The 26,588-nt window shown below is 46.2% G+C and overlaps 1 pseudogene; it reads left to right on the top strand.

Moving 5' to 3' along the window:
- Positions 1–26,588, top strand: part of LOC134385845 (serine/threonine-protein kinase STK11-like) — an 80,480-nt pseudogene that overhangs the window by 46,323 nt on the left and 7,569 nt on the right.

Genomic DNA, 26,588 nt, shown 5'->3' with positions numbered 1-26,588 from the left:
TGCTTTTGAGTAAGAAGCAAGATTCCAAGAAATATGTATAATATGATCCTATGTTTTATATATTTGGTGGTTATTTGGATCTGCTCATCTGTAAATTTTCTATTCAGATTCTTTACCCACATTTTCTGTGTGAAATTGTTCACCCTTAAAAAAATATATTGTATCTTACAGATATAGCTTCATTTTCTTAATATAAATATTTTTCCAAATCTATCTGCTGACTTTATGTCATCTTTCACCATGCAGGAAATGATTTCCCTTTTTTCTTTACATTTTCCAAGTTTTTTTTCTTTTAATAACCTCTTAGCTTCCAGCATTGGTTAACAAGTTCTCTCCTGCCCTCTAGGGTGTTCATGTAATCTTACAGATTTTCTTGCAGAATTTTCAGTTTTTAGCTTTTTATATATACATTGGAATTTATTTGGAATTTATTTTTGTATGTGGTATAAGATGAGAGTCCAATGTGGTTGTTTTGCAAATGCAGAGCCAGCACCATTCATTAAACAATTCCTCATTTCCATCTAATCGAACCACAGTCTGTCATGTGTAAGCTTTCCATATATTTGTATGTGTGTATACACACACACACACGCACACACACACACACACGCGCGCGCGCGCACACACACACACACACACACACACACAGTGACGCACTCTCCTGACAGCCCGTCCATCACCAGACTCTGCCATCTGCTTGAATATGCATATTTAATCAGGATGTGACTCTTCTCCTCTGGGGGTTCAGATTAGGGTGGAGAAGATGATTCCAGGAGTTGCTCCTATCACCTTTGGGGAGGGGATGATGAGGGAGTGTCTCCTATCTGCAGCTGGTGACTGTGCAATGACTGGGGTCTCTCCTGTTTCTCTGGGGATGGGGCAATGCCAGGTGTCCCCCAGCTCTGGGAGCAATTGGAGATGATGCTGGGCCCGTCCTGTGTCTGGGGAGACAGAGATGCCTGGGTCCCTCCCTCTTCTTCCAGTCTTGAGTGCTTCCCACCCCGATCCCTGCCTTCTCAGGAAAGAGTAGGGTATGACTCCAGGATTAGACACCACAAGCCAGGCCCCTGTCACCCCATGCCCCACATTGAGGGAAGCTGGAGCAGAGCAGGGGGCACCCTGTAGCCTTGCCAGAGAGGCTGCCCAGGGGGAACCCAGCATATCCCTTCCACTCCCTGAGGTGCCCAAAAAGGAGAATGACTGCACCGATGCAAGGAGAGAAGTGCCAGCCAACAGGGGACAGCTGGGCTGATGTGGCAGTGAGGAAAGTGAACAGATGTGCAGGGAGCAGCCGGGATGACTGAGGACCAGCTGGGCTGGTATGGAGAGAAAACAGCTGAGCAGAGCAGGGTCTACCTGGCCTGATGTGAGAGCAGAGCCATCGGCCTAATAAGGGAGAGCAGCTGGTTGACATGGGAAACACCTGACCTGACAGAGGGGAGCGGGTGGGTGGATGTGCGACAACAACCAAGCTCACACTGGGGAGCAGCTGGGCTCACCTGGGAAGGCCACGTTTGTTGCTTTGCCTACCACGGATTGGTCACCCCTTTCCCCCTGGCTGATGGAGCCAGCAAGGATTACTCAAAGCCCATCTTTTCTGAACAGTGAGACACCCCAGAAAGGGGTTAATATCCCAGAACCCTCAAGCGAGAGCCATTCCTTCCATTTGGGAAATTAACCACAAATTGGGGTTCTCTTCCTGCATTTATTCTCCAGACCAGCAAGTTACAGGAAGAGAACATAGGTGGGGTTTTTGCTAAGTACCATTTAACAAGTTTAACAATAGAAGCTGGTAACATGCAATTAAGTCGATCCACTAACAAAAACTTGATTTTAGCAAACATTGTCTTCTTACAGCAATTCCCCAGTATCTTTACATATCAGTCAGTAACCTGTCTGTCTTTGAGCCAGCAACCTTGCTGTGTTACAATTCTTTATCTTACAACAGAGACTTTACAGCCTGGGGAAAATTTCCTGTCCTTTGTAAAGTCAATATTTGACGCTGCTAGGCTTTGGAAAACCAGGCCCTGTGAAGTACATTTACTTTATGAATCCTCTACATAGGTCCACATGCTTGAGGAGCCTGAGTGCAGATGAGAACTAATAGGAAAGAACCCAGAAAAAAGTTCAGAAGGGAACTAGTGGGTAAAATTCTCAGGCAAAAACCACCAAAGCACTGTCCTCTCTCTTAAAGATTTTAAAACTAACCCAAATAGCATGTTCCCACAATGTTGCAATTATAACAGGTTTCCTCAGAGAAAAAAGCTGTTTCTTCAAGGAAAAAAACTCCTTCTGCAGATATCAGTGTTTTGCTTGACAAATGCACTAGAGTTACAAGGAGGAGGGAAGGTGGCCACCCAAGGACAAAGGACCACTGTGTTAATGTGCTCTTCTGCAACAAAAAAAGATATGCCTCAATTCAGATTTTTACTTTCTTAAAAAATAATTACAATAAATGCTTCCACTAATTTTAAAATTCTATCCATATTAATTTAAAAACTATTGTAACACAGCTTTGCTTTTTCTTTTGCTTAGAACTTCATTACACTTAAAAGCATTTTTAAATATTAAAATGGAATATTTTTCTTTAACCAAGTTATGGTGTTTCATATGGTCACTTATGACTATTTTGTAATTCAAAGAGAATCTATCAAGAAAAAAAAATTTATTAAAAAAATTTTAAAAGATTAATGCACTTTTAAACCGCTGTTTTCGGGTGCTGGCTCTTGTTCTTTGAAACATTCTAGAATGGCCAGAATTTTGTCTCAGAGAAAAAATAAAACTTAAAAAAAAAAAAAAAAGGGAAAGAACAACAACAAGAACAAACCACACACAGCTTACCATTTTTTTGACTTCGGCCGGGGAGAAGGTTTTCTGGGAATGAGAAACAGTGCTCTCATCGGATGCACGTCACAGAGAGCTGCGAGAGGAGACGGTCGTGTCAGGATGGCACGTGCTTTACTTACTCTTGATGTCTACAGCTCACTCATAAATAACACCAAACGCTTTGTCCCACCGTCTGACTGACATATTTCACATCAAGCAGTACCTGGTTATGAACTCTTGAGCATACCGTGAAATTCCCATTTAAAAACAGAAAAATATGAGGAGGACAGGGGCAACAAGAAGAATATGCAATTTCAAATAGACATTGAGAAGTTTTCATAAATCAAAGATAAATAATAATTCAAAGTCTTAAAGAAGGTTTTGAACCATCTGTAAGATTACAATAAAAATTACTATGTTTTCATAGGGTTGTTGTAAGGATTAACTAAGACATGCCTTATAAAGCCCTTCACAAAATGCCTGGAACAGAGATTTTCACAATGCCCCCAGAAAAGCTAACTGTTCATTCTTACAGCTAGTATTACTATGAAAGAGCAAAAACGGAAGGGTGAGGTGGAACTGCTTGATTCTGTGCAATTCCCGTTTATACTCCTATCACTACCTCCAATAAAGTCATATAACGCACACATGTATGCATTAATATGTCACCACAGGCAATGTGCATTTTCATGTGCTTATTTGCCTTCAAGAGAATCATACAAGGCAGCTGTGAAATGGGAGGAGAAGAAGCAGTCAATACTATTCCCACCGTGAAAAGAAAACTGAGACAAAGGACCAAGCAATACTTCCCCGTCTCAATTCCTTAGAGAAACATGAGCGACCATACAGTGTTCAAGGCAGACGTCAATTTCTGTATTGCAAACTAATTTTTAACTGTTGACAAATTTTTTTCATTCATTCAACAACCATTTATTCAGAAGTAACTATGTACCAGGAACTTATACATTCTTTGTGTATACCTTTTTCTTAAAAGGGGAAATAGCAGAAATGCTGTTTTTTCTGTTTTCTGCAGTTCTCCCCCACCCCTGATCAAAGATCAATATTATACAGTTGTCCCAGGCGTGATCCAAAGGACACAAAAAACACTCCTACAAAATTATACCAGGAATAAAAAAAACCTATTCTATAGTTAACGAGTTATGCCTCCATCTGTAAAGTCAAAACTTAAATAATACCAGAATGCCATGTGTTAGGACCGTGGCATTTTGGTATTCACGAAATTCATTTAGTTCCACTAAACATTAAGTTGAATAGGTTAAAAAAAAAAAGATTACCACTTATTTCTGACCTTGGCATAATACAACTTAAATAAAAGAAAATGTAGCCTAGAGACCTCCAGAAATCTCCAAAAGGAATAATGCTTGCCAAGAATTTCTCTTACTCTAAAACCTCACTGTATTTATGATTCCTTCATCTAAATGCCCCACCAGGAATGGCTGTTCTTTTTGAAGCCATGAGCCTGGTTTCAGTTACATATAAAAACTGGGCTAAAAAGGAAAGTTACTTACAGGGGGCACCTTCTGCCATCTCAATGGCCATAATGCCTCAAGACCAAAGGTCACTCTGCAAAAATAAAACAGTATGTTATAAATATCGTATTAGCTACAAAGCCAATAACTTACATTTCTGGATATTTACACCAATGAAATAAAGGCTTTCTTTGGTGTATAAACTGAAGGGAAGTTTGCTGGTAAATTAAAAGCACAAACATATTGGTAGAAACACCTAACGAATGAATGACTGATTGAATGTATGAATAAATAAATGATAAAAATAAAATTGATTTAATTAAAATGACTCACATCTACAAAAGCACTAGACAGGGTCAACTCAAAAGCCTCTAACAGCCCAGTGAACGGTCTACTGCCCAGTATACTTCATTTCTTTACAAGCATTCAATAGTTTAGACCCTGGCCCACATTTATGTTTATTTTTGCATTTGCTATTAATACCTCAAACTTAATTAAGTTCATAAAAGTTTAAAGGCCAGAAAGCATTCTTTATAAAATGTCCACAACTATCCCACACATCACTAGTTTGAACCATGCTGCTCAGTATCTCCACTCCACCTTCAAACCAAACAAGGGGTGAGCGACAAATAAATTGGACGTTTGTACATGGCATCTTCTCCTTCTGATCCCCTTGAAATATTAACTATAAAATTTCATTTATACTTTATTCTCCACTCAAATATAAATTCCATGAGGGCAGGCATTCTTATCTGTTTCCTCACTTCTGTATCTGTCAGACAAACAAAAATCTCAGCCAGTATTTTTTAAAATCCAAAAAAGATTTTAAAATAGCAAATAATGGATAGTAACTGTCATTAGAATACTTTTGCTTATATGTTGTCACAACCAAGGAATTACTTAAAGTTGCTCAGTTTAAGCATTTTCTAAATAACCTATAATTACGTTACAAAGTTCAGACCCATGCTTGAATACAAGAAAAAGACAGGCCTACAAATTTCTCCTTTATTTTTCTGAAGTTTTCTATACCATAGAAGTGCAAAGGGGCTTACTACCTTAACCCAGTGGCCCAACTTGGCAGTGTCAATGGTGGCATAAGCAGGGCTGCACGTCCCCTGGTGTAAGGCAACTTGAGACACCCCCATTTCCTGTGAGGGGATCTTGCTGAGAAGGTTTCCCTTAATATTAATTGAGCCTTTCCAGTTCACAGGAAACAAGCTAAATGATGTTACAGGGAAGTACTCAGACAAATGTGGAGGGTAGAACATTTTACAACAGGCCCAGCCTCTTCAGTAAGTCAGTCTCATGGGGAAAAAAAAAGGGAAGGGGTGGGGGGGGTGACAGGGAGGTTCTAGATTAAAAGAGACTGAGTGGCCAAACCACCAAATGCATTGCTTTGTCCTGTACTGGATATTAGCTTAAAAAAAACAGCAGGGTCTAATTACAGACTTTGTATTAAGGAAATATACTTATTTATTTAGGTATGATAATATTTTGAGTGTGTTGGAAACTGTTTTTAAATTTTAGAGATATGTAATGCTATATTAAAGAATGGAAAGTCACAAAGTCTGTAATCTATTTTTAAACACTTCAGCATATAAAAATAAAAAATAAAACTCCTCTGCACTATAGACTTAAATTAAGCCTCATTAATTGGGTATTTGTAATAAATACATTGGGAGGCTGTTAAGACATGAACTCAATCCTGAATAACATTAACAGGTACACTAACCACTCTGGCTCATTTAATTAAGGCAAGGGTTTATTTATTTTTTTAAACAGTTTCTGTAAACATAGTCAACCTGAGTCTGATTATCAAAGATGAGTTTTACACCTGGATCAAAAAAGTGCATTACTGATTCAAGTCCCTAGAGGTCACTCTAATAATTTAAATATATTTGTGTATAGAATCAAAGCTGTAAAGCTCTTTAACAAGAACACTCAAAAATTCCACATAGATGGAGCTACTACTATACGTTCTGACAATATTTCTAAAAGAACAAATAATTGATTCTAATATATTCTTCAAGTTAAAAAGGACAGCAAACAGAGGCAGAAGTGTTTTACTCATGATGAAAAGATCTATGCACAACAAAGTGGCCCAGACTGCCCTGAAACCAGCATATTCTTTACAGATGAGAACAAAGCTGATGCAAACAGACAAAAGAGACAGCATCTGAACACTGTCCTGGATAAATTGCACCCACAATAGGGTGCCCATGTCTTCCTCACTGAGGAAGTAGGTATGGATAAGGAGTGTGCAATTTGTAAACAAAGCCCATGTCCCTTGGATGTCAGTGTCCCAGCAAAGGCCCACCGGCAGGAGCCTCTTACTCTGTAGTCATAGGTGGCGTCTGGGTTCTCGTCACCGGCAATGACCTCAGGAGTCATCCAGTAGGGGGTGCCTATGAATGTATTTCTCTGCCCAATCATCCTATCCAGCTGAGCACTCACACCGAAATCAACTGCAGGAGAATGAGAAAGAAAAGTGGAATGCAATTAATTAACAAACCAGATATAATAAAAAAAATGGGAGGAGGGGGTGTCTTCATAGTAAACAGAAACAGCAGTGCTTCATGAACATGTGATTCTCCTCAAGGCAGGCAACACATGAAAGGAGTGCCCCTTCCAGAGCAAAGCCACCAAGAGTGAAAAACCCTTTACCAGTCTGGAAGCCTCCTAGGAGGCCTGGACCCAGGTGTCCCTGAGCTCTCCAAACAGTGACCAACAGAGGGCCTTTTGAATGAATGGAGATCTTCAATGCTCTCAGAGAACACACCTGCCACAAACAAAATCAAGTCCTAGAAAGCCCCTAGGTTCAGGAGAACTGACTGAGACCCGCTGGACTTAGCTACTTAAGCAGCCTAATAACCATACAAAGAAACCCACAAAGGTTTTCTTGGAAAGAACATGGTACTACATTAAATAAACAGAATCATGCTAAATTGCAAATACACAAAGAATACCCCCAGAAGCAAGTGGAACTTGTGCCAATTTTTCAGAACAACTTCTACACCCCACCCAATTTAATGGTGGTGGTGGTCTTGAGGAAAGTTCAAGGATGGGCAGCAGAGTTGGCAGGAAGCTAATGATCTCTAATGGAATGACTGCCCATTCAGCACCTGCCAACATCAGCACTGCACACACTGCCATTACCCCAGCAGGAAAGTACAGAGGTGGAAGAGGTCAGGCAAAAAGACTCGTGAAGTGGGCCAAGCCCGTGGCGCACTTGGGAGAGTGCGGTGCTGGGAGCGCAGCGACGCTCCCGCCGCGGGTTCGGATCCTGTATAGGAATGGCCAGTGCACTCACTGGCTGAGTACCAGTCACAAAAAAGACAAAAAAAAAAAAAAGACTCGTGAAGGGCTGAGATGATTCACAGGGATCACAGACTCCATTTCTCTGCACAGAACATGCACAGGACACAACCTGCTGGGGCAGGCTCACTGAATGCTCCTCTTGAGACAGAGACGCATGGGCCATGCTGTCGGCACAGAAAGCCTAAGCAAGCTTCCCAGCAACATGGACAACAACAGCAACCAATCACTAAGTGATGACTGAGGGACTCACAGGCCTAGCACCATGAGGTCAGCGCAGGGAACACACTGAGTCGTTAAGGATGAGAACAACTTTAGTGCTTCCTGTCTTAGCTTTGAGGGGAGTTTCCAACTGGGCAGACTATTCCTCCACAAATGATCAACAAATGCAGACACTATGTAAGAAGGCAATGATGAAGGTTTCATTTTTAAAGTACAACTACTGTACCTAAGATTTTAAAAAGAAAGGTCGACCAGATCCTTTTAAGAAAAAGTATAAAGAAATATTTGGAGTGTAATAGCTTAGTTGAAAAAAAATAAATGCTAATTCTGTTTAAAATTTTGACAGAATCATTGCACGAAAGTGGAATGGGAACAAAACTCAGCTAAGGGAAACGGGAAATACAAAAGAACCACCGTAAAATCACCTCTGGGAAGATATGAGGGGCTGCAATGACCCACCCATGCAGAAATTCATCGAGCACCTACTGAACTGAAGGCCCTTCACTAGGTGCTGGATTAGAATCCTGGTCAGTGCACTCCGAGAAGTTATATTCTGTTAAAGCAGACAGAAACCCAAGTCAACAAATAACCATAGAATTATCAATTGTGAACAATTCTATGTAAGAAATAAGCAGGGGGGCCCAAGACAGATCAGAGGGTCAGAGAAGGCCCCTGAAAATGAGGGAAAAATTGTGACTTCAAAACCGAGGCCAAATATTGCCAATGGGGAACAGTACGTACAAAGGCCCTAAGGCAAGTTCCAAGTTTAAAAAAAAAAAAAAAAAAGACAGGAACAAAATGAAGAGAGTCATAAAATGAGGTAGGAAAGTAACAGCGGCCAGATCCTATGTGGGATCACGGTAAGAACTGTGGACTTTACCCAAAGTAAAATAAAAAGCCACTAAAGGTTGTTAAGCAGGACAGTGACATGGTCTGGTTTTTAAAATCAGTCCGGTGGCTATATAGAGAACAGAGCAACAGGTAGAAGCACGGGAGAAAGGGAAGTTGGAGCCAAGCTAAGCAATTAGCCCAGTTCCACATTCCTGCATGGAGCAGAAAAAGAAAACATCGGTGCAGGGAGTGTCTACGGTCTGTGCCAGGGCAAGTATGAGATCATGCTGCAAGTCTGTCACATACCAAGTTTCGCCTCTGCATTCTCAGTCAGCAGTACATTCTGGACCTTGAAATCCTGGTGAATCACATGATGAATGTGAAGATGTGCCAGTCCCTGAATAGCAAAGACAGATCTAAATTTTAGTTCTTTGTTGCTGTAAGGGTAAACAGCTAGGAACATGCCTTCTATAACAAAGTGCATACACGGGCCAAAAGTTTATGTGCACTCATATTTAGAACATAAAATTGACTCAGTGCATTCCCAGCAAGACATCACCAATATTAAACACACACAATGAAAGAAGCCCCACCCCACCCAACTCCCCCCCATTCCAACAGCGTGAAGTTGCCCATGTGAGCAACATTACCCCTTTCTACCTGTGCCTTTATGATACTTTAGATTACCATCTGCAGTTTCTCTGCTATAATTTGTGCTATTTCTATACAGAGCAGTTCTTTTCCCACGCTAAATATCTATCTTTCATTGGGTGACCCCGAGGGTATATTTGAACTAGACACATTCCAGGGAAAGGCTAAAGTCGAGAGAGGGGTTTAAAATCTGGCTCTCCAACACTGGCTAGTGTTCCCACCGCACAGCGACAAACTGCTAAGTGCTGATCAATCCCACCTCCACCATAGCGTAAAATGATTCTGCTGTCAAGAGCCTCGTGTTCAAATAAAATATCTTTCTTTCCCAGGGAAAATTCCAAAAAGGTCAAAGAGCTTACCATTTTAAAATAAGAATCTACAAAAACAGAAGGTAAATCCTATGCTGTAATCGTCTTACTTCCTAAGAAGTCATCAAACGACGAAAGTAAAGGATATTAATATAGAACACAGGTATGCCTGTGAAACTTTTAAAAGTCTGTTCAAAAAAAAGAGTTAAGAAAATGAAGATATTAAAAAAAAGAACAGACTTCTGCTTCTGGGAAGATAGAGCAGATGTATTTTTCTCTATTCCTTCCATTCAGGACATGTAAAAAGTCTAGACATGACATCTAAAACAAAAATAAGATGTCTCTGAAAAGTGCAGAGAAAAATGAAGACTCCTCGGCACCTCGGGACTGAAGAAGCACACGGCAGCAAGTCCTCCAGGTGTTCTTTTTGCCTCCTCTATCTCAGACATGGAGATGAAGAAACCAGCAACCCAGAAATGCCAACGGGCACTGACAACAAAAGCCCCAACATTAGCCTGCTTTATCCAGGAAGAGTCAGCCTAACAAGACAGAAATGCTTTAGAAAGGCCCCACACCTTAACGCTATCCCATGAGCCTCTAAGTTTCAACACCCGAATTTTGGAAGAGACACATTCCCACTATAGCAGCATGGTTCTCAAAAGGAGACATACGAACATCCAACCAGTGTACAGAAAAACAACTCAACATCACTCACCAGGAAAGCGTATGAAAACCACCAGGAGTTGACACCTCACACCTGTCAGAATGTGTATTATCAAAAAGATGAAATGGAGCAAGTGCTGGTGAGGATGTGGAGAAAAGGGAATCCTTGTCCACCGCTGGTGGGAACGTAAGTGAGTACAGCCATTGGGGAATACGGCCCAGAGGTCCTTTGAAACATTAAAACTAGAATTCCCATAAGATCCAGCAATCCTACTTCTGGGATACAGAGTCTAAGGAGTTAAACTTCGTACATGCAAGAGATGTTTTCACTCCATGTTCACTGCAGCGTATGCACAAGAGCCAAGATAGAGAAATAACCTACATGCTGTAAAAAAGTCATCTATTTTGTGATTCATTTTCAGAAATGACTTAACTCAGAGTGTTTTAACTGATTCAGGTCCAGCCCACTCCCAGAGGGTCTCTGAACAGACAGGGCTCTCCTTGAGATGGCAATCAGTTACTAGCCCCCACTGTTTTTTTCTTCACTTCCTGGCATTTCTCCCTTCACAGGGCTTAAGCGGGCCCTTTCTGCAGGCTTGTCACGAGCCCCCAAAGGAATTCCTTGTGAGGGAGTAATAAATTTTAGCTGCCCTTCAGGAAGACTACATCTCGGCCAATGAGGAAGTGGGGGCAAGGACTTGCATACGAGGGAATAAACTGCTTGATACAGCTCTTTTTCACATGCCTGCCCTTCGGAAACCCTGACCTTACATGGCCCTAATTAAAGTCTTGCTTCAGTGTACCTCGTGTCTCCACATGTCCATCCTTTGGCATTGGACGGGTGAGGGCATTTCTCACACGTGCCCATGCGTGAGTGGTTTTCAAAAATGTGGTACACGTACGCGATCCTATTCAGCCCTGGAAAAGAACAAAAATTCCATCAATTCCAACAACTTGGATGCATCTATGAGACATCATGGTAAGTGACATCAGCTAGGCACAGAAAGACGAATGTTGCATGATCTCACCTACACATAGAATCTAAAAGGGTCAGATTCAAGAAAACAGAGTTCAACGGTTACCAGAGTCAGGGGGGCAGGGTTTGGGGGTGGGGGCTGGTGAACAAAGGAAAAGGGAATATTGACCAATGGGTACAAAGTTTCACTTAGAGGGGAGGAATAAGGTGTGGTGCTCTATTGCACAGCAAAATGATTATACTTAATACTAACGTGATTTCAGAATTGCTAAAATAGTGGACTTCTAGTGTTCGTACCACAAAGAAGTAAGTAGGAGGTGGCGTGACCATGTTAATTTGCCTGATTTGCTCACTGCACCACGGATACATGTATGGAATCATCATGCTGTTCCCCATAAACACATATGGTTGCTAGCTGTCAGTAAAAATGAAAATTCAAACTGAAATTAAGGTGTTAAAAAAAAAAGACAGTTTTGCCATACTGGCCTAAGTATGCACCTAGAGGTCAGAGGAACAGAACTGAGAGTCCAAAGAGAAACTCATCCATCTGTGACAGATGGGTCTCCCTAAGCGTTCTGTGACCACTCAACGGGGAAGCAATATTTCTTCAGCAAGAGGTGCTGGGACAACTGAAGAGCCACGAGGGAAACAATGAAGTTGAACCATGAGCCAAAATGAATGCCAAATGGATCACAGAACTAAACGTAAGAAAGAAAACTCTTAAAACATGGGGATAAATCTTTGCGATGCTGGACTTCATGATGGTCTCTTAGATAAGATGCCCAACATAAAAGAAACCACACAAAACTTGCCAACTGAACGTCATCAAAAGTAAAAGCTGGTGCACTTTTTACAGGACACCTCCAAGAAAATGAAAAGACAATGCATGCTACAGAAAGACATATTTTGAAATCATATTTAAAGAATAAGGATATAGAAAGAGCTCTTCCAACTGAACAATCAGAAAGACAGTTAACCCAATGGGAAAAAATGGTCAGAAGAAGAGCTGGCCAGTTAGCCCAGTGGGTCAGAGCATGGTGCGACAGCACCGAGGGCAAGGGTTAGGTTCCCTGCATGGGCCAGCCACCACAACACAACAGAAAACACCACGGAACAAAAACACCACTCAGGTAATTCAAATATTCAACTAAACATTTCTCTAAGGGAGGTACAGACACAAGGCCAAAAAGCACTTACAAACATACTCATCCTCGCCACTGAGGAAATGTGTACGGAACCCCTGTGACATCATACTTCACACACATCACAAGGGCTGTCATCAAAAAGACAGTCAATACAAAGCGTTGACAGGATACACAGGGATTGTAAAATGGTACAGACTCTTAGGAGACTTGACTGGCAGGTTTTCAAGCTGTGAAATGTCATGTGACTATGTGGCCAAGCAATTTCATGCTGGAGACACACCCAAGAGAACTGAAAACATATGTTCCCAAAAAAACTTTGTATATCAGCGCTCCCAGATCAATGTCACTCAGACTAGCCAAAGAGTCAAACCACACAGATCACCAAGGAACAACACTGGAGAGCAGTGAGACAAATGCACACACATACACACCCATGACACATGAACGTGCTCCACACCTTTGCACCCAGGCCCTACACACAAACACACACACACACACACGCACACTCCACGACACATGCACGTGCTACACGCACCTTCGCACCCAGGCCAGATGCCACAAGTCAGGAAGGGGGCCAGACCCCTCGCAGCACAGAGGGTGGTCAGAAGGCCAGCCATGCCCATGCATACCCCTTCTCCCTCCTCCACCTGCTGGGGCTGCCTCCACCCGACCGCTCCCCCTCCCCAGGAAGGCCACAGGAAGCCAGGCTTCTGACCTGGCTCCGCCACTGCCCAGCCAGCTGCACCATGAGCCAGTCCCTTCTCTCCAAGACGGTAGCAGCAAAGGTGCAAGAAGACGGTGCCTGCGTCAGGAGGGCAGGGGGTGGGAAGCCCCATCCACACAGCTCCACGCAGCCCAGAAGTCCTGCTGCGCCCTCGGCTGAGACCCCCGGGAGGTCGTGGGCATCTGGTGGTGGAGGTGGGGTGGGGCAGGGCCACCCACTGTCATCTTCGGGCTGTGGGAAGTGGGGACCGTGGCCCCCATTTGCATGGACACTCCTCACTCAGGAGAAAAGCCCCCCCTCACCAAACAGCCCAGCTTTCCAGGAGAGAAGGGGCACTGGCGGGCCCTGGCTCAGAGCTGGTGGCCATCACTTCCCTCAGCTCTCAGGCCTGCGGGGAGGAGCTTTACTGTCACCAATTCCCAGAAGGGAAGCTGAGGCACAGAGATGTCAGGACGTGCCCCAGTCCGCCCAGCTAGACAGAGGCCCAGGCAGGAACCAGAACCAAGTCCCTCTCTTGACAAAGCTGTGCTGGCCCTGCCCACTGGGCCGTGGCACTGGCTCCGAGCAGCATCAGCCTCCAGGGGAGAAGAGCTGTAGAAGGGGCCTCTGCGTTCACAGCGCAGCACCCCACAGTGGTCGGTGAGGACCTGCAGGAGCTCAACGAGATGAGATGGCCAGCAGGAGTGCTGCCATGCACCTGCCTGTGTCCTCCAGGACAGCACAGGTGAGGGCTTGCCAGTTGTCTGTCTGCCTCTCTGCTCTAGGATGAGAGCAGCCTGAGTAAGTTCACAAGCTGAGGAGGCAAGACCCCTATGGGAGAGAAGGCAAGAGCCAAAGCAGGTCTCGGCGAGATGGGAGTGGAGGCTCTTCCCGTCTCACAGATGGCCGAGTCAGAGGTGAGCCACACAGAGGGCCACCACTGGGCCAGGGCAGTGGCAGCAGGGCTGCCCGAAGCCTGTACCTTCTCCAGTGTGAGAAGCACAGTCAGCTGAGTGGGGTTCCTGCAGAAAGGGAAGCGCTGGGTGGAGGTGGGGGCTGAAGGGCGAAGTATGGACTGTGCTGTCCTGCTGGGGGAAGGGCAGAGGGAGCCACAATAGGACAAGGAGAGGGTGACCCCAGCTCTGCCTGGGACCAGAAGGCCCATCGTGCAGGTGGATTTCTTGCCTCCAGTCTCAGAAATGGAGGCAGAGTCACAAGCTGTGGGGCTCTAAGGGAAGGGACGCAGGAAGACAAGAGATCAGAGCCCCTCAGGGCCCACCCTGTATCAGCCTCTGCAGAAGCAGCTGAGAGACTTGGAGAAAGGTGAGCAGGAAGGGGAGCCACTGAGGCTGGGCAGAATGTGTGGCCAGAGAACAGGCTGCTGGCATTTCAGGGTCCAGAGGCAAAACATCACCCAGCACAGACAGCCAATGCCAGATGGCTGGGCTCTGAAAAGCCAGAGATAGGAGCCCTATAAGGTGCCCAGAACAGGAGGGAAAGGGGGCAGGGGTGAGAGGTGGGGGTGAGAGGGACAAGGGTGAGCAGAGGTCAGGGTGCCCAGGGGCAGCTCTCACAGGTCCCAAGGAGGACCCCTGACAGAGGCAACACCATCATCCTCACATAGCTCAGAGGCAACCCTGGCCAGGTGCCACACTGCTGGGACCCAGGTGGAGAGAACTGGGCCAGCCCTCACCAAAGCCTACTGCCCAGGGCAACCTCAGCTCAAAGCCAGAACCTCCTCAGCACACTCAGCGCCAGGTCCTCACCTCTGCTCTGAGCTTCACCATGCCCCCTCTTCTCCAAAGCTTTCCCTGACGCCCACCAACACCCCGTGGCTCCTCCCCTGTTGGCCTGCTCCATCCGCTGGTCCTGAGAGCAAGGCCAGTCTCTCGGACAGGAGGGCAGCCCTGTGCCTCCAGCCACTTGCACTGGAGGCCTGCGGGAAGCAGGTGACCAGTGGGACAGGACAGGCTGCGGAGATGGACACACCATCCTAGCCCTTTCAGGTAGGAGGCTCCAGATGCAGCAATCCAGGCACTGTCCACCGTGCTGATAGCAATAGGCCCTAAGCTGGCCCTGCAAGCCTAGTCCAAGCCGCACTCAGAAGCTTGCAGGGTCCATTCCCAACCACACACTCAAGCTGATTTCAAACACTTCCTGATTTCAAAACTTGCTAAAAGCTACAGTAATTAAAACAGCAGCATACGAACCCGTGGAACAGAATAGAGAGCCCAGAAATAATCCTTCACATATATGGTCAAGGGATCTTCAACAAGGGTGCCAAGACCATTCAATGGGGAAAAGATCATCTTTTCAACAAATGGTGCTGGATAAACTGGATAGCCACATGCAAAAGAACCAAGTTGGATCCTTACCTTAAACCGCATACAAAAGTGAACACAAAAATTTTAAAAGACTTAAATGTAAAAGCTAACATAATAAAAGTCTTAATAGAAAACTTAGGAGGAAAGCTTTATGACACTGAACTTGACAATAATTTCTTAGTTATGACACCCAAAACACAGAAAACAGAAGAAAAATAGACAAATGGGGCTTTATCAAATTTCAAAACTTCTGTGCATCAAAGTCCACCATCAAGAAAATGAAAAGGAAACTCAGGAAATAGAAGAAAATATAACAGTTACAAATATATTTAAAAACTCCTACAACAACCAAAATATCCTATTTAAAAAGTATCCCAAATGATAGAGATAAGAAAAGTGAGCAGAATGAGGTAAAAAGAAAGAAACCAAATCACTTGTAAAGGGAAACTAAGCAGGCCTCAGATTTCTCTATAGCCACATTCAAAGGCAGAAGACAGCGGAGAGACATCTACAAGATGGTTAGAGAATACCAGTCTTGACCAAGGGTTCCATCAACACTCAAGCTGTCCCGCAAGCCCCAAAGCCACAGTTCTGAACATCCAGCAATCAGGGGCCACCGTTCCCACCAGCCACTCTGAGAAAACACCTCCAAGAGAAACTGCAGCCAATCGAAACCTGATAGAAGAAACACCATCAAAAGGGCTGTCAATGAGCACTGAACATACTTACCTGTAGATGTAAGACAGAAACCAACGTGGGCTGACGGTGACAGACCAGAATGCAGGTAATAGAATGCCACAACTGTGGAGTAATGACTCAGCTAACAAAAACTGGGGGGCAAAAGACAAAAGAAGGCAAAAGACAGAATTAGCTCACCACCTGGTCAACAAGACCTGGAGTCAAAGGATATCACTTAAAGCTGACATTTCAATATCAGAAATACAAGTAAATTTCAGAGTAGAAAGGCAAACACTGAGAAAGGTATTATTATTGACTAAAACTGGGTGATGGGAGGAAGAAAACAAAACACGTTAATTTGATAATTACTCATGGAAGGTGTACTAGTTTCCTATTGCTGCCATAACAAATTATCACAAATTCAGCAGCTCAAAACACACAAATTAGTTCTATCACAGTTTCCAGGAGTCAGAAGCTGGGCTGTGTTCCTTCCCGGAGATGCTGGAAAAATAACTCAGGTTGTGGGAAGAGTCCAGATTCTTGTGACTGCAGGACTGAAGTGCCCGTGTCCTTGCTGTTGGTGGGGGGGAGGGGTCACCCTCAGCTCCTAGACCCTTCTGCTGCAAGTCCTTCAATTGGGACCTCTCTGAGGTCACCTTCACCACACCTCTCTCACTTCTCACTGGACAAAGTTCTCTCCTTTTCAAGGCTTAGATAACTACATTGAGCCCACCCAGGTAACCCAGGCTAGTCAATCTACATCTGCAAAGTCCCTTTCTAACACGTAACATGACATGGTCATAGGTGCCAGGGTAGAGTATGGCTACCTGGGGTAAGGGTAGGGTCAGGGGGAGGACATCATTCTGCCCATCACACAAGCTACTGAATAAATAATCCCCATAGACGTACAGTGCTATGAGCATTATATGACATTATATGAGATGTTATTACAACATTTCATAGTGACGAAGGTATAGACTCTCCCAAGTATCAGAAGAAATGTAAAAACTAAAAAGAAAAAAAGCAAATGACAACAGAATAAAAGACAAAAAATAATACAAACACACACACACCACAAAACTAAGATCAAACATGTTTGACCTATCAATAAATGTAAATTACTGGAACTTACCTAGAGAAAAGAAAAGATTCTCAGATTGAATCACAAAGCAAAATCCAACTTGATCAGGCACGTAAGAGACACAAAGTAATCCAGAGGGTTAAAAATAAAAGAACGGGCAAAGGTGTGCCAAGTAAACACATACTCAAGGAACCAATAATCATGATCTTACAGTCAGAAGAGGGAGAAATAAGACAAAGAAGGGCACCTTGATACTAACAGGTACCCCTCAGAATAAAAATACAACAGGCAGAAATAGCTATGCACCAGATAACATTGCAGCCCACATTCCCTGCAGCCACAAGGGGAAATGAACAGAAATGCCACAGTGGTAGAGACTAATTCACTTCTTTTGCCCACAACAGAGCAAGAGGACAAAAACTAAGTAAAAGTGATAAGTGACCTAAATAAGACAATTAAGGTAGCAAAATTCATTGACATACACATCAAACCTCTGTAAACCCAAAACAGGAACTCGACCTTCTTTTCAAGCCCCAATGGAACAGTGATGAGAACTGACTCCACACTAGGGCCACATGAACACTTCCTGAAACCCAAAAGCTCAAAAGAGAAGAGTCAGTACTCTCTCACTAAAATGCGACCCAATGTAGAATAATAACAAAACCAAAACACCAAAACATCCTCTATTTAGAAAATTTAAAACTTCCTCCTAAACAATTCCTAAAATGAGAAGAAGATACATACCAAAACAGCAGAACTTGTAGAAAGCAATGATAAGGAAATTTGTTCTATCAGAACTTAAGCTATCAGACCTTAAATACGAAAGGCTTTTTAAAAAGAATGTGAACAAATGAGTCAAGCATATACATCAAACATTTAGAAAAAGAGTCATAAGATAAACAGACAAAAGTAGAAGGGATTGTTAATTATTAGCAAAAAGTAATGAGATTAAAAGTAGAAAAACAGAACAATTAATTTAGTAAAAATATCCAAAATCAGTAGCCACAGGCTATTGAATGTGTGTGTAGCAAAGCCAGCAGAGCAGGAGAGGGATAGAGGTGACCCAGCTACAGCTCGGCCTCCTCCAGGAAGCTTTCTCGGATTTGCCTGTCTCCCGCAGACATCTGCAATCACGACTGCGCTCCTGATCCTGAGCTGCCCTGTGTCCACACGTTTACTGCACCAGATTTCTACTGAGGACCTTCAATGAGCTATGAGGTTAAACCACATACAGTACCACTTTCATCAGCCAAAGAACTCCAGTAGTAACAGATTCCACCTGGATCTTTCAACCGCATATACTGCACCCACACTGAGGGTACAGTAAGCAATAAATGCCAATCTCTGCTTCATAGACTACAAAAATAAAATGGAAAACATGCATATAAGTAGCAATGACAAAACAAGAAGTGCTGCGAAGGAAAGGAGAGGGACCCTGAGACAGGAAATATTGGGGAGAGTGGTCAGGAAGATGAGCGAGTGACAGTAAGCTCAGACCTGTGGGAGGATGGCCAGATACCGCCTAGGCCAGGAACTAAGAGGACAGGAAAGCCTGCAGGTCGGGGAGGAAGGGGCGCCAGGTGTGGCTGGAATGGCATCTGGCAGGAGGAGGGGACGGAGAAGCAGGGGCCATGCCAATCTTCTCCAGCAGCCTGGCCCACAGACATTTCTGTGATGACCGCAAGATTCCCGTCTGGCCATCCAACACAGCAGCAAAAGGCCACGCCTGGCTACTGAGAGCTGAGCTGTGGCTACTGGGACTGAGGAATGGACTCCTTCATTATTAGGTCGATTTAAATAGCCACACCTAGCTAGTGGCCAGCCTACTGGACGTCGCAGAGAAAGCTTCCAAGACCTGGGAGGAGTGAGGTTTGAATCTAGGATCAACAGGAGGCTCCTGGAGAGTTTCTGCAGGAGCCGGCACAGATCACTCTCTCCAGGAAGCTCCTTTGGGGCTGTCCCCAGCCCCCAGGAGGTACCTTTTCACAACGTGGACGCGGGCCAGAAAGGGCAGAGGGGAAGCACGCAGGGCCGGAGTCCCCAGCTCTAGAGCTGTGGAAGACTGTCCACGGCACCCGCAAGCGGCGCTGGGGCAGCGCGATCCTCCCGGCGTAGAAACCTGGGCGCACAGTCCGGCGCCCACCGACCGGGGACCTGCAGAGCGCTCCGGGGATGCGGCGGGGCAGAGGGGCGCAAGGGCCCAAGGGTCGGCCCTGAGACACTGCGCACTCGGGGCCTGTGAATTCGGGTCCCGGGGGGGACACTCGGCGCGGGCGCGCCCCTCCCCTCCTCGCCTCCAGCCCCAGGTCGCCCCCACCGCCTCACCTGGGCCTGGGTGGTCGCTCTTGGTCTCCGGCGCCCAGGGCAGAAGAGCCGCGTGGGAGTCGTGCCCGGCGACCAGCACGCGATCCTCGCGTCCCACACGGCAGCGTCGTCCGCGCTCCAGCCCCAGCGCGCACGCGCGGCCGGAGAAGGCGGGACGGCGGCCGGCTGAGCCTAAAGACCTCGCAAGCGGGCGCGCACCCGGGGACTGCAGCCGCGAAGGCCCTGGCGCCCGGAAACGGCGGGGAACGCAGCCCGCTGGGGAACGGCTGAAAAGAAAATGTTAAAAATCTGGAGACAAATGAAAGTAAAAACACGTTACACCAAAATCTATAGGATACAGTAAAAGCAGTTCTAAGAGGGACGTTTATAGCAATACACACCTACCTCAGAAAAGGAGAAAAGTCTCAAATCAACAACGTAAACACTGCACCTCAAGAAACTAAATAATCAAAAACAAACTAAGCACGTTATTAGTAGAAGAAAATACATAATAAAGATCACAGCAGAAATAAATGAACTAGGGAACAGAAAATCAATGAATAAGATCAGGAAAATCAAAAGTGGATATTCTGAGAAGATAAACACAATGAACAAATCTTTAGCCGCCCTAAGTGAAAAAAAGAGAGAAGGTCAAATAAATATGATCAGAAGTGAAAAAGGAAAGCTTACAACTGACAGCACAGAAATACAAAGCTGTAAGCTTCTGTTTCTCTAGAAGCACTCCTGGTACCAACATCTGTGTTAGTCAGGGCTCTCCAGAGAGACAGAATCAATAGGACGTGTTATAATTATATGAGAGGGATTTATTAGCTCACTGGCAATGAAGAAAACTCCCACCATAGGCGTCTATAAACTGGATGCCGGTCGCATGGCTCAGTCCAAGTCCAAAGGCCTCAGAACCAGGGAAGCTGATGGTGTCGGTGGTGTAAGTGCTGGAACCCAAAAGCCAAGGAGTCTCACGCTCTGATGTCCACGGACAGGAGACAGGAGTGTGTCCCAGCTCCAGCCGGTCAACACAGATCCTCACCTCTGCCCTCTGTCTTTTGTTCTCTCTGGATCCCGAGTGGATCGGATGGTTCCCACCCACACTGAGGGTGGGTCTTTCCCTCCCAGGCCACTTAGACTCTCGTACTAATCTCTGCTGGAAACACCCTCATGGACACACCTGAAAAGAGAGCTTTACCAGGTCTCCCAGCATTCCTTCATCTAACCAAGTGGACACCTAGAACTAACCTTCACAGCTCCCATTCATTATCTGTGCTTCTCCTTCCACAACGTATTTCCAAGAATCAGTGTCAATCCGCTGACTACATTTTATGGTTCCCTGGCATGTACCGGGGCTTGTGACTAGTTCTCTGTCAAGGGAATGTAAACTGAGGTGACGTGTCTAATTTCTAGGCTCAGGGATTTAAAAAGCAGTTGTGCCTTCTCTTGTCTCTTTTTCCACACTCACTAGCTGAATGCAGGAGACTCTGGAGCCCTAGAATAGGAAGGGACCAAAAGAAAGAAGGAACATGGGCCCTGAATCAGCACAAGGAAGGCCACCTGCCAAGAAAGAACACCTGCTCTGGACTCTTCTGTGAGTGAGAAGCAAACTTCCATTATGCAAACCACTGACATGCAAGGATTTACTTGTTATAGCAGCTGGAGTTATATTAACTAATCACAGTTGCCGACTATGACCTTTTTGCTAAGTATAAAGGACACATACAGCTCAGTCCTTGACTCTATTAATTGTTCCACAACATTAATCATGTTAATCGCTCACTCCCTTTTGCAATTCCTCTTAACTTTGCCCTTCGCCTTCTTTACTAAGACTGAATTCTGCAGCTCCCACCAACACTGCCACATCTGCCCGTCCCCACTTTTACCTTCAACTTTCCTGGCTTCTCCATTTCGTCTCCCTTCACCACTTCTTCTCGTTCAAAGTTCATACTCTCAAAATCTCTGTTCAGGGCCCATTTCTTTTCCTGGGCAGTGTCAACCACTTCGAACCTACTGGAAAGTCATTTCTTACTGACTAGTCGCTTCGCCTGGAGGAAGGTGACAGTTAATGACTTTGAAAAATATTGAAACACTCAGAAAACATATGAAAATGTGATATGTTCCTCATGTAGTTTGCATTTCACTATTCTGTTTTAAAGTTTTACTGTAAGGAGTCAGTGATATACAGGAGGTCTTCAAAACTTTCAGGGAAGGATTTGTATTATCTTTCAGTTCTATTTTTCCAAAACCTTTTTGACATACCCTCATAGAGATTTTAGCTTACTTGGTCATTTGTTCTTCCTTTTACAAATATATTCTTCTTGGTGCCCTCAAATCACAGTACTTAGGTAGATTTTACTTTACCCTGTGCATAATTTGTCGTAACCAGAATTATTTCTTCCTTGAGCAAAAAACGATTAAGAACTTATCATGGGTCCACGCTGCTCAGAGTATTGGACACACAGTATTGAAAGGAGAGACAAGAGCCTGGCTTTCCTGGAGCTTTTTGTAAGTAGAGGAAAATAGATGATAAACACATAAACTAATTCCAGACTGAGAGAAAGGCTGTGAAGACCATCAACTCTAATCATGGGAATACATGGGACAACAGGCAGTCATGGGACGGGGGTTGCTATTTACTTGGGGTATCAGTAAAGCATGCTGAGGAAACAACTTGTGACGAGATCTGAATGAGGAGGAGCAGCCAAGTAAAGATCTGGGGAGAGAAAATCAAGGACAAAAGGAACAGTGATCTCTGTTTGAAAAAACAAAAGGCCACCAGTGTGGCTGGAGGATATGGTACAACACGGGCCGGAGAAGCAGAAGTGGAACTGGCCGTGGGAAGGAGTGTGGATTTGGGGTATTGTGAACACACTGGGCAGCATTTGGAGGGAATACAGCTGGGAGGACAGAAGAGTTAGGGAGACCTACACACCCACACCACTAACAGAATGGATGACTTGGGGAAAGTCACTTGATTCCTCAGGCTTTTGGATTCACTTTTGCAGAACAGGGGTGTTGGAATAATAGGCACTAATGTTTTGTCTGGATCTAGGAAATCAAAAAGAAAATACAATAAGAAAATAAGACCTATTCTGATGGCCTCCTGGATCACTTTACCCTTTCCTCTCTTAGAATGGCAGGCACCCGATAGTACGTCTTCTCATCTTCCTTATACTGGGATCCTCTCCCAAGCCAGGGTGCAGCTGATCAGCTCTTTCTCCAGCTCTTGGCACCATGCTTGGCATATGGTAGATACACACAGAGAGAGCAGAGGAGACAGAGCACAAGACTCTAGTGACAGGCATGTTAAAATGACATTTAGAAAGTGACACCTTCTCACTTTTGATACTCTATTGGTTAGAAGTGAGTCACTAAGTCCAGTCCACCCTGCAGGGCAAAGGATTACGTGAGGATGTCTGCAGCAGATGGTTGGGACAACTGGGAGCCCCTGAGGAGTCACCCACCACACAGACAGAGATGTGGCACTTGAGTCCAAACCTAAATATACATGAAGCCATTGTGAGGTTTTATGGAGGACAGCAGTATGTGAATGCATGAAACTCCAACTGTCGCATGGTGCAGAAAGGGAAACAGGCCAAGAGCAAAAGTGACATTTTCAAGATTATATGAGAGGAACCAGACCTGTCGTTAGTCGTATTCCATGCTACCTTCCACACCGTCATGGATTTTATCTCTAGTTGTGTTTATTAGCTGCATGTGACACTGGCCATAGGTTTTAGAGATGTTTTCTCACACATGCCTGATGCCATCCCTAGGAAGAAGATGCTAGAATGATCACCACTGTGCAGAAGGGGAGACTGGGGAGGTCCTGAGAGTCACAGTGGCTTGTCCAGGGTCACATAAGTGATAAGAAGCAGGAGCTGGGGCTGAACGTACATGTATCTCCTTCGAGCTGTGATGCTGGCTGCACCCATGCCTTGCACAGGGGTGTGGTCAGGCAGTGTTGGTGGAAGTGTGGGCAATAGAGAGAGTTCATGGGGAAGGAGGGTCAGCAGTCAGGTACCCAGAGGGTCATTTGCAGGCTTGTACACAGAGAAGAGGCCCAGGAAATGAGGTACCAGGAAGTGACCTCACTTCCTTGACGACAGACCCCAACAGAACTCGGAACTCGGTAACCTGGCACCCACATTCTATACACAGCCCCTTCCCCAGCTCACTTGGCCACAGGCAGAGTGAGATGTTGTGCTGTATCCCGAGGTCCCGGGGCCGTAGCCCCAGGCAGTCCTGTGCTGAGAGGCTTGTCCAATGCTTCCGGCACTGGTTCAACCCTCGTCCTCGACCACTGTGGCCTTTTGGCAGGAGGTCCCCAAATTTAATGTCAGTTGTCGCAGGGGAGGGCGGGCCATGCCAGGCCAGGCCAGCAGTATGAGCCTCCCTAGGTGACCACACCCTCCTCCTCCTGAGTGTGTGGGGAATGGGGACATGGGACACCCTCCCTGGGCAGGGGCAGAGGATGAGGGGGTTTATAAACCTGCTGGTCCTGGTGTGTTCAAACGTAAGGTCATGGCTGCAGGGTGAAAGGGGACTGCCAGGCTGGCAACCACCACCCTGTACTTTAACCCTGGGCCCTCAGGCTGTCTGTCTTCTCATGTCCTCCCTGGGGTTGAGACTGTCCTCCAGCCCCTTCCCTCCTGGGGGTTCACGGTGCTGTCACTGTGTATCTCTCCCCTGTCCTGTCCTAGAGTGAAGACAAGTCTTCCCTGAGCCGGGATGCCACCCATATGGTGTGGCCTGTCCCGGCATGCACCTTGCAAAAGTGGGTGGAGCAGCTGGTGCCCGCTGTCCTGCATGGCGACTGCTTCTACGTCCACTCAGTTTTGTTCAACTACAGCATCTATGCCAGTCCCCAGCATGTGCTGGACGTGCTTATCCTCAGGTGAGCAGTCTGGCCCTCGATCGCACAGTGTCACTAGGCTGCCTCCCAGCTGTGAGTCTTGGGACTGACACCACACCCCTCTGAGCCTCAGTTTCCCCCCAGGATCAGTGGGTGGTCACAGGAACAAGCTCCAGTGGGTCCCCCATGGAAAGTGCTGCTCCTGAGTCCAGCCCTGTGGAAGGTCTGCTGGAGGGGCCACGGTCGTCCTCATTCAGGATTCCTGCTCCACGTGAGGAAGTCCCTGTCACCCCCTCACTGACCTCGTTGACTTGGGCTTCACTGTTTTCACATTTTTACAGGAAATTTGAGATTCTATCTGCAGGCTCCTGGGTGTATTCAAAGCAGGGAGACCAGGGGCGGGCAGAGTGGCTTCAGGTGCACCCAGCTCTCTTGGGAGGAGTTGGTTGGGGTTCATTCCTTCAACAAACATATGTGAAGCCGCACTATGTGCCGTCACTTTCTGGGCACTGACCATAATCCAATGAACCGAGGAGACTACATTCCCTGCCCTCCTGGGCTTCCATTCTAGGTAGAGGTGAGACAGTCACAGTAGACATGAGAAGCAGGTAGTGCCACCATATGGTAGACGTGACACCCTACTGGGCCCCTCTAGGTACGGAAGAGACCTTTCTCTTTGTGATGGAGATGGCGAATCGCTGGAGCAGCTAAAATGGTAAGTGGGGTTTGGGTGCAGATGGAGGGGCTCCCATCTCCACACAACTGTGGGTGGTCTGCAGGGGCCTGTGGATTGGGGAGCTGGCAGAACTCCAGCTACCATACATCTTATGATTCCTGTTACAGTGCTGAGGGCTCAGGGTTTCCCTGCAGGAAAAGGAGTCAAGATGAGCTGGGGATGGGGCCTCAGGCACTGTAGGGTGTGAGAGGCTGGAGAGCAGAGTGAGCCCAGAGAGAATCCCTCCCCACCCTGTCCCCTCCAGCCCTGCCCACACCCTCAGAGCCCGTGCTGAGCCAGAGCAGGAGGTGTGCAGAGCATCCCGCTCACACTCAGGCCTGGAGCCTCCATGGAGATGCTCATCTGGTGCTGGGGACGCAGAGTGTGGTCAGGGACAAGAGATCGGTGTCAGTGGGAAGAGGAGATGCAGATTTTCATGCAGACACTTGGGCAATACATCCAGATGTGAGCTCAAGTTTGGGCTTTTCCAAGGACCGTGGGTAGGCCAGGGGAGCAGAACCACCCTCTGTTTCCTCATTTATCAGATATTCCTGGACACATCCTGTGTGCCAGCAAGTAATGCCCAGAGCAGACAGCACCCTCCTGGGGTGGGCAGGTCATTCCAGCAGGGACGGGGCAGTGACACAGACAGAGGAGGGTGTCAGGTTTCCCTGAAAAAGGGAAAGATGGTCACATCAGTGGTTGAAGGCTATTCCCATGGAAGCTTTTGCCAGCCCCTCCTTGGTCGCCAGGCCCGTCTCTGCCAGGGCTGCCTACAGGGGGTGGAAATTGGAGGGGCTGGTCTATGGAAAGGCAGGGGCAGAGGGTACAAGATTGCATCTCACTCACGGGAGCCCTGGGAGGGCAGCATAGAGGGATAGGCCAGGCCTCTGACGCTGCTACCCACCTGTCTCCCCCAGTGCCATGTCCTACATCCTAAAGATCTGGCTGGATTTCTATTCCATGGATTTCCATGAGCCTCCTGAATTTTTTTCTTTGAAGTTTCTGTTGGCCTCTGTACACATCAATATGCCGGGTTCAGAGGTGGAGCGCAAGGCTGATCTTCTTCTGGCGCAGCTGGAGAAGCAGGAGCACCTGGAGCCTAGTGAGGCGGAGACTGAGGGTGAGGAGGAAGACGGTGGGTGCCTGTGAGGGTTTCGGGAGAGGGCTGGGCTGGGCCACACAGAGCAGAGTTTCCAGAAGCAGGCTGGGGACAAGGGCACTGAGTACTCAGAACAATCATGCAGTGTCCTGCAGTGTGGGGAGACTTCCTGAGGCTGGGTCTCTGGACTTGGGCTTCTCAGAAAGACAGTGTCCTTTTAAGAGACATAGAAACTCACGTTGATATTTTCAATTGTTGTCTCTCCAGTTCCAGCTTCTGCCCAGGCTGAACAAGTGTCTCAAGAGCTACTGCTGTGTTCAGCTCCAGCTCCAGCTCCACCTCCACTGCCAGAGGCAGAGCGAGAGCAAGATCCAGAGGCAAGCCAGAGCA

The sequence above is a fragment of the Cynocephalus volans genome, chromosome 9, assembly GCF_027409185.1.
Source record: "Cynocephalus volans isolate mCynVol1 chromosome 9, mCynVol1.pri, whole genome shotgun sequence".
In the NCBI taxonomy this organism is placed as follows: domain Eukaryota; kingdom Metazoa; phylum Chordata; class Mammalia; order Dermoptera; family Cynocephalidae; genus Cynocephalus; species Cynocephalus volans.
The sequence above is the reverse complement of the archived record's forward strand: the minus strand, read 5'-3'. Positions and strand labels throughout refer to the sequence as shown.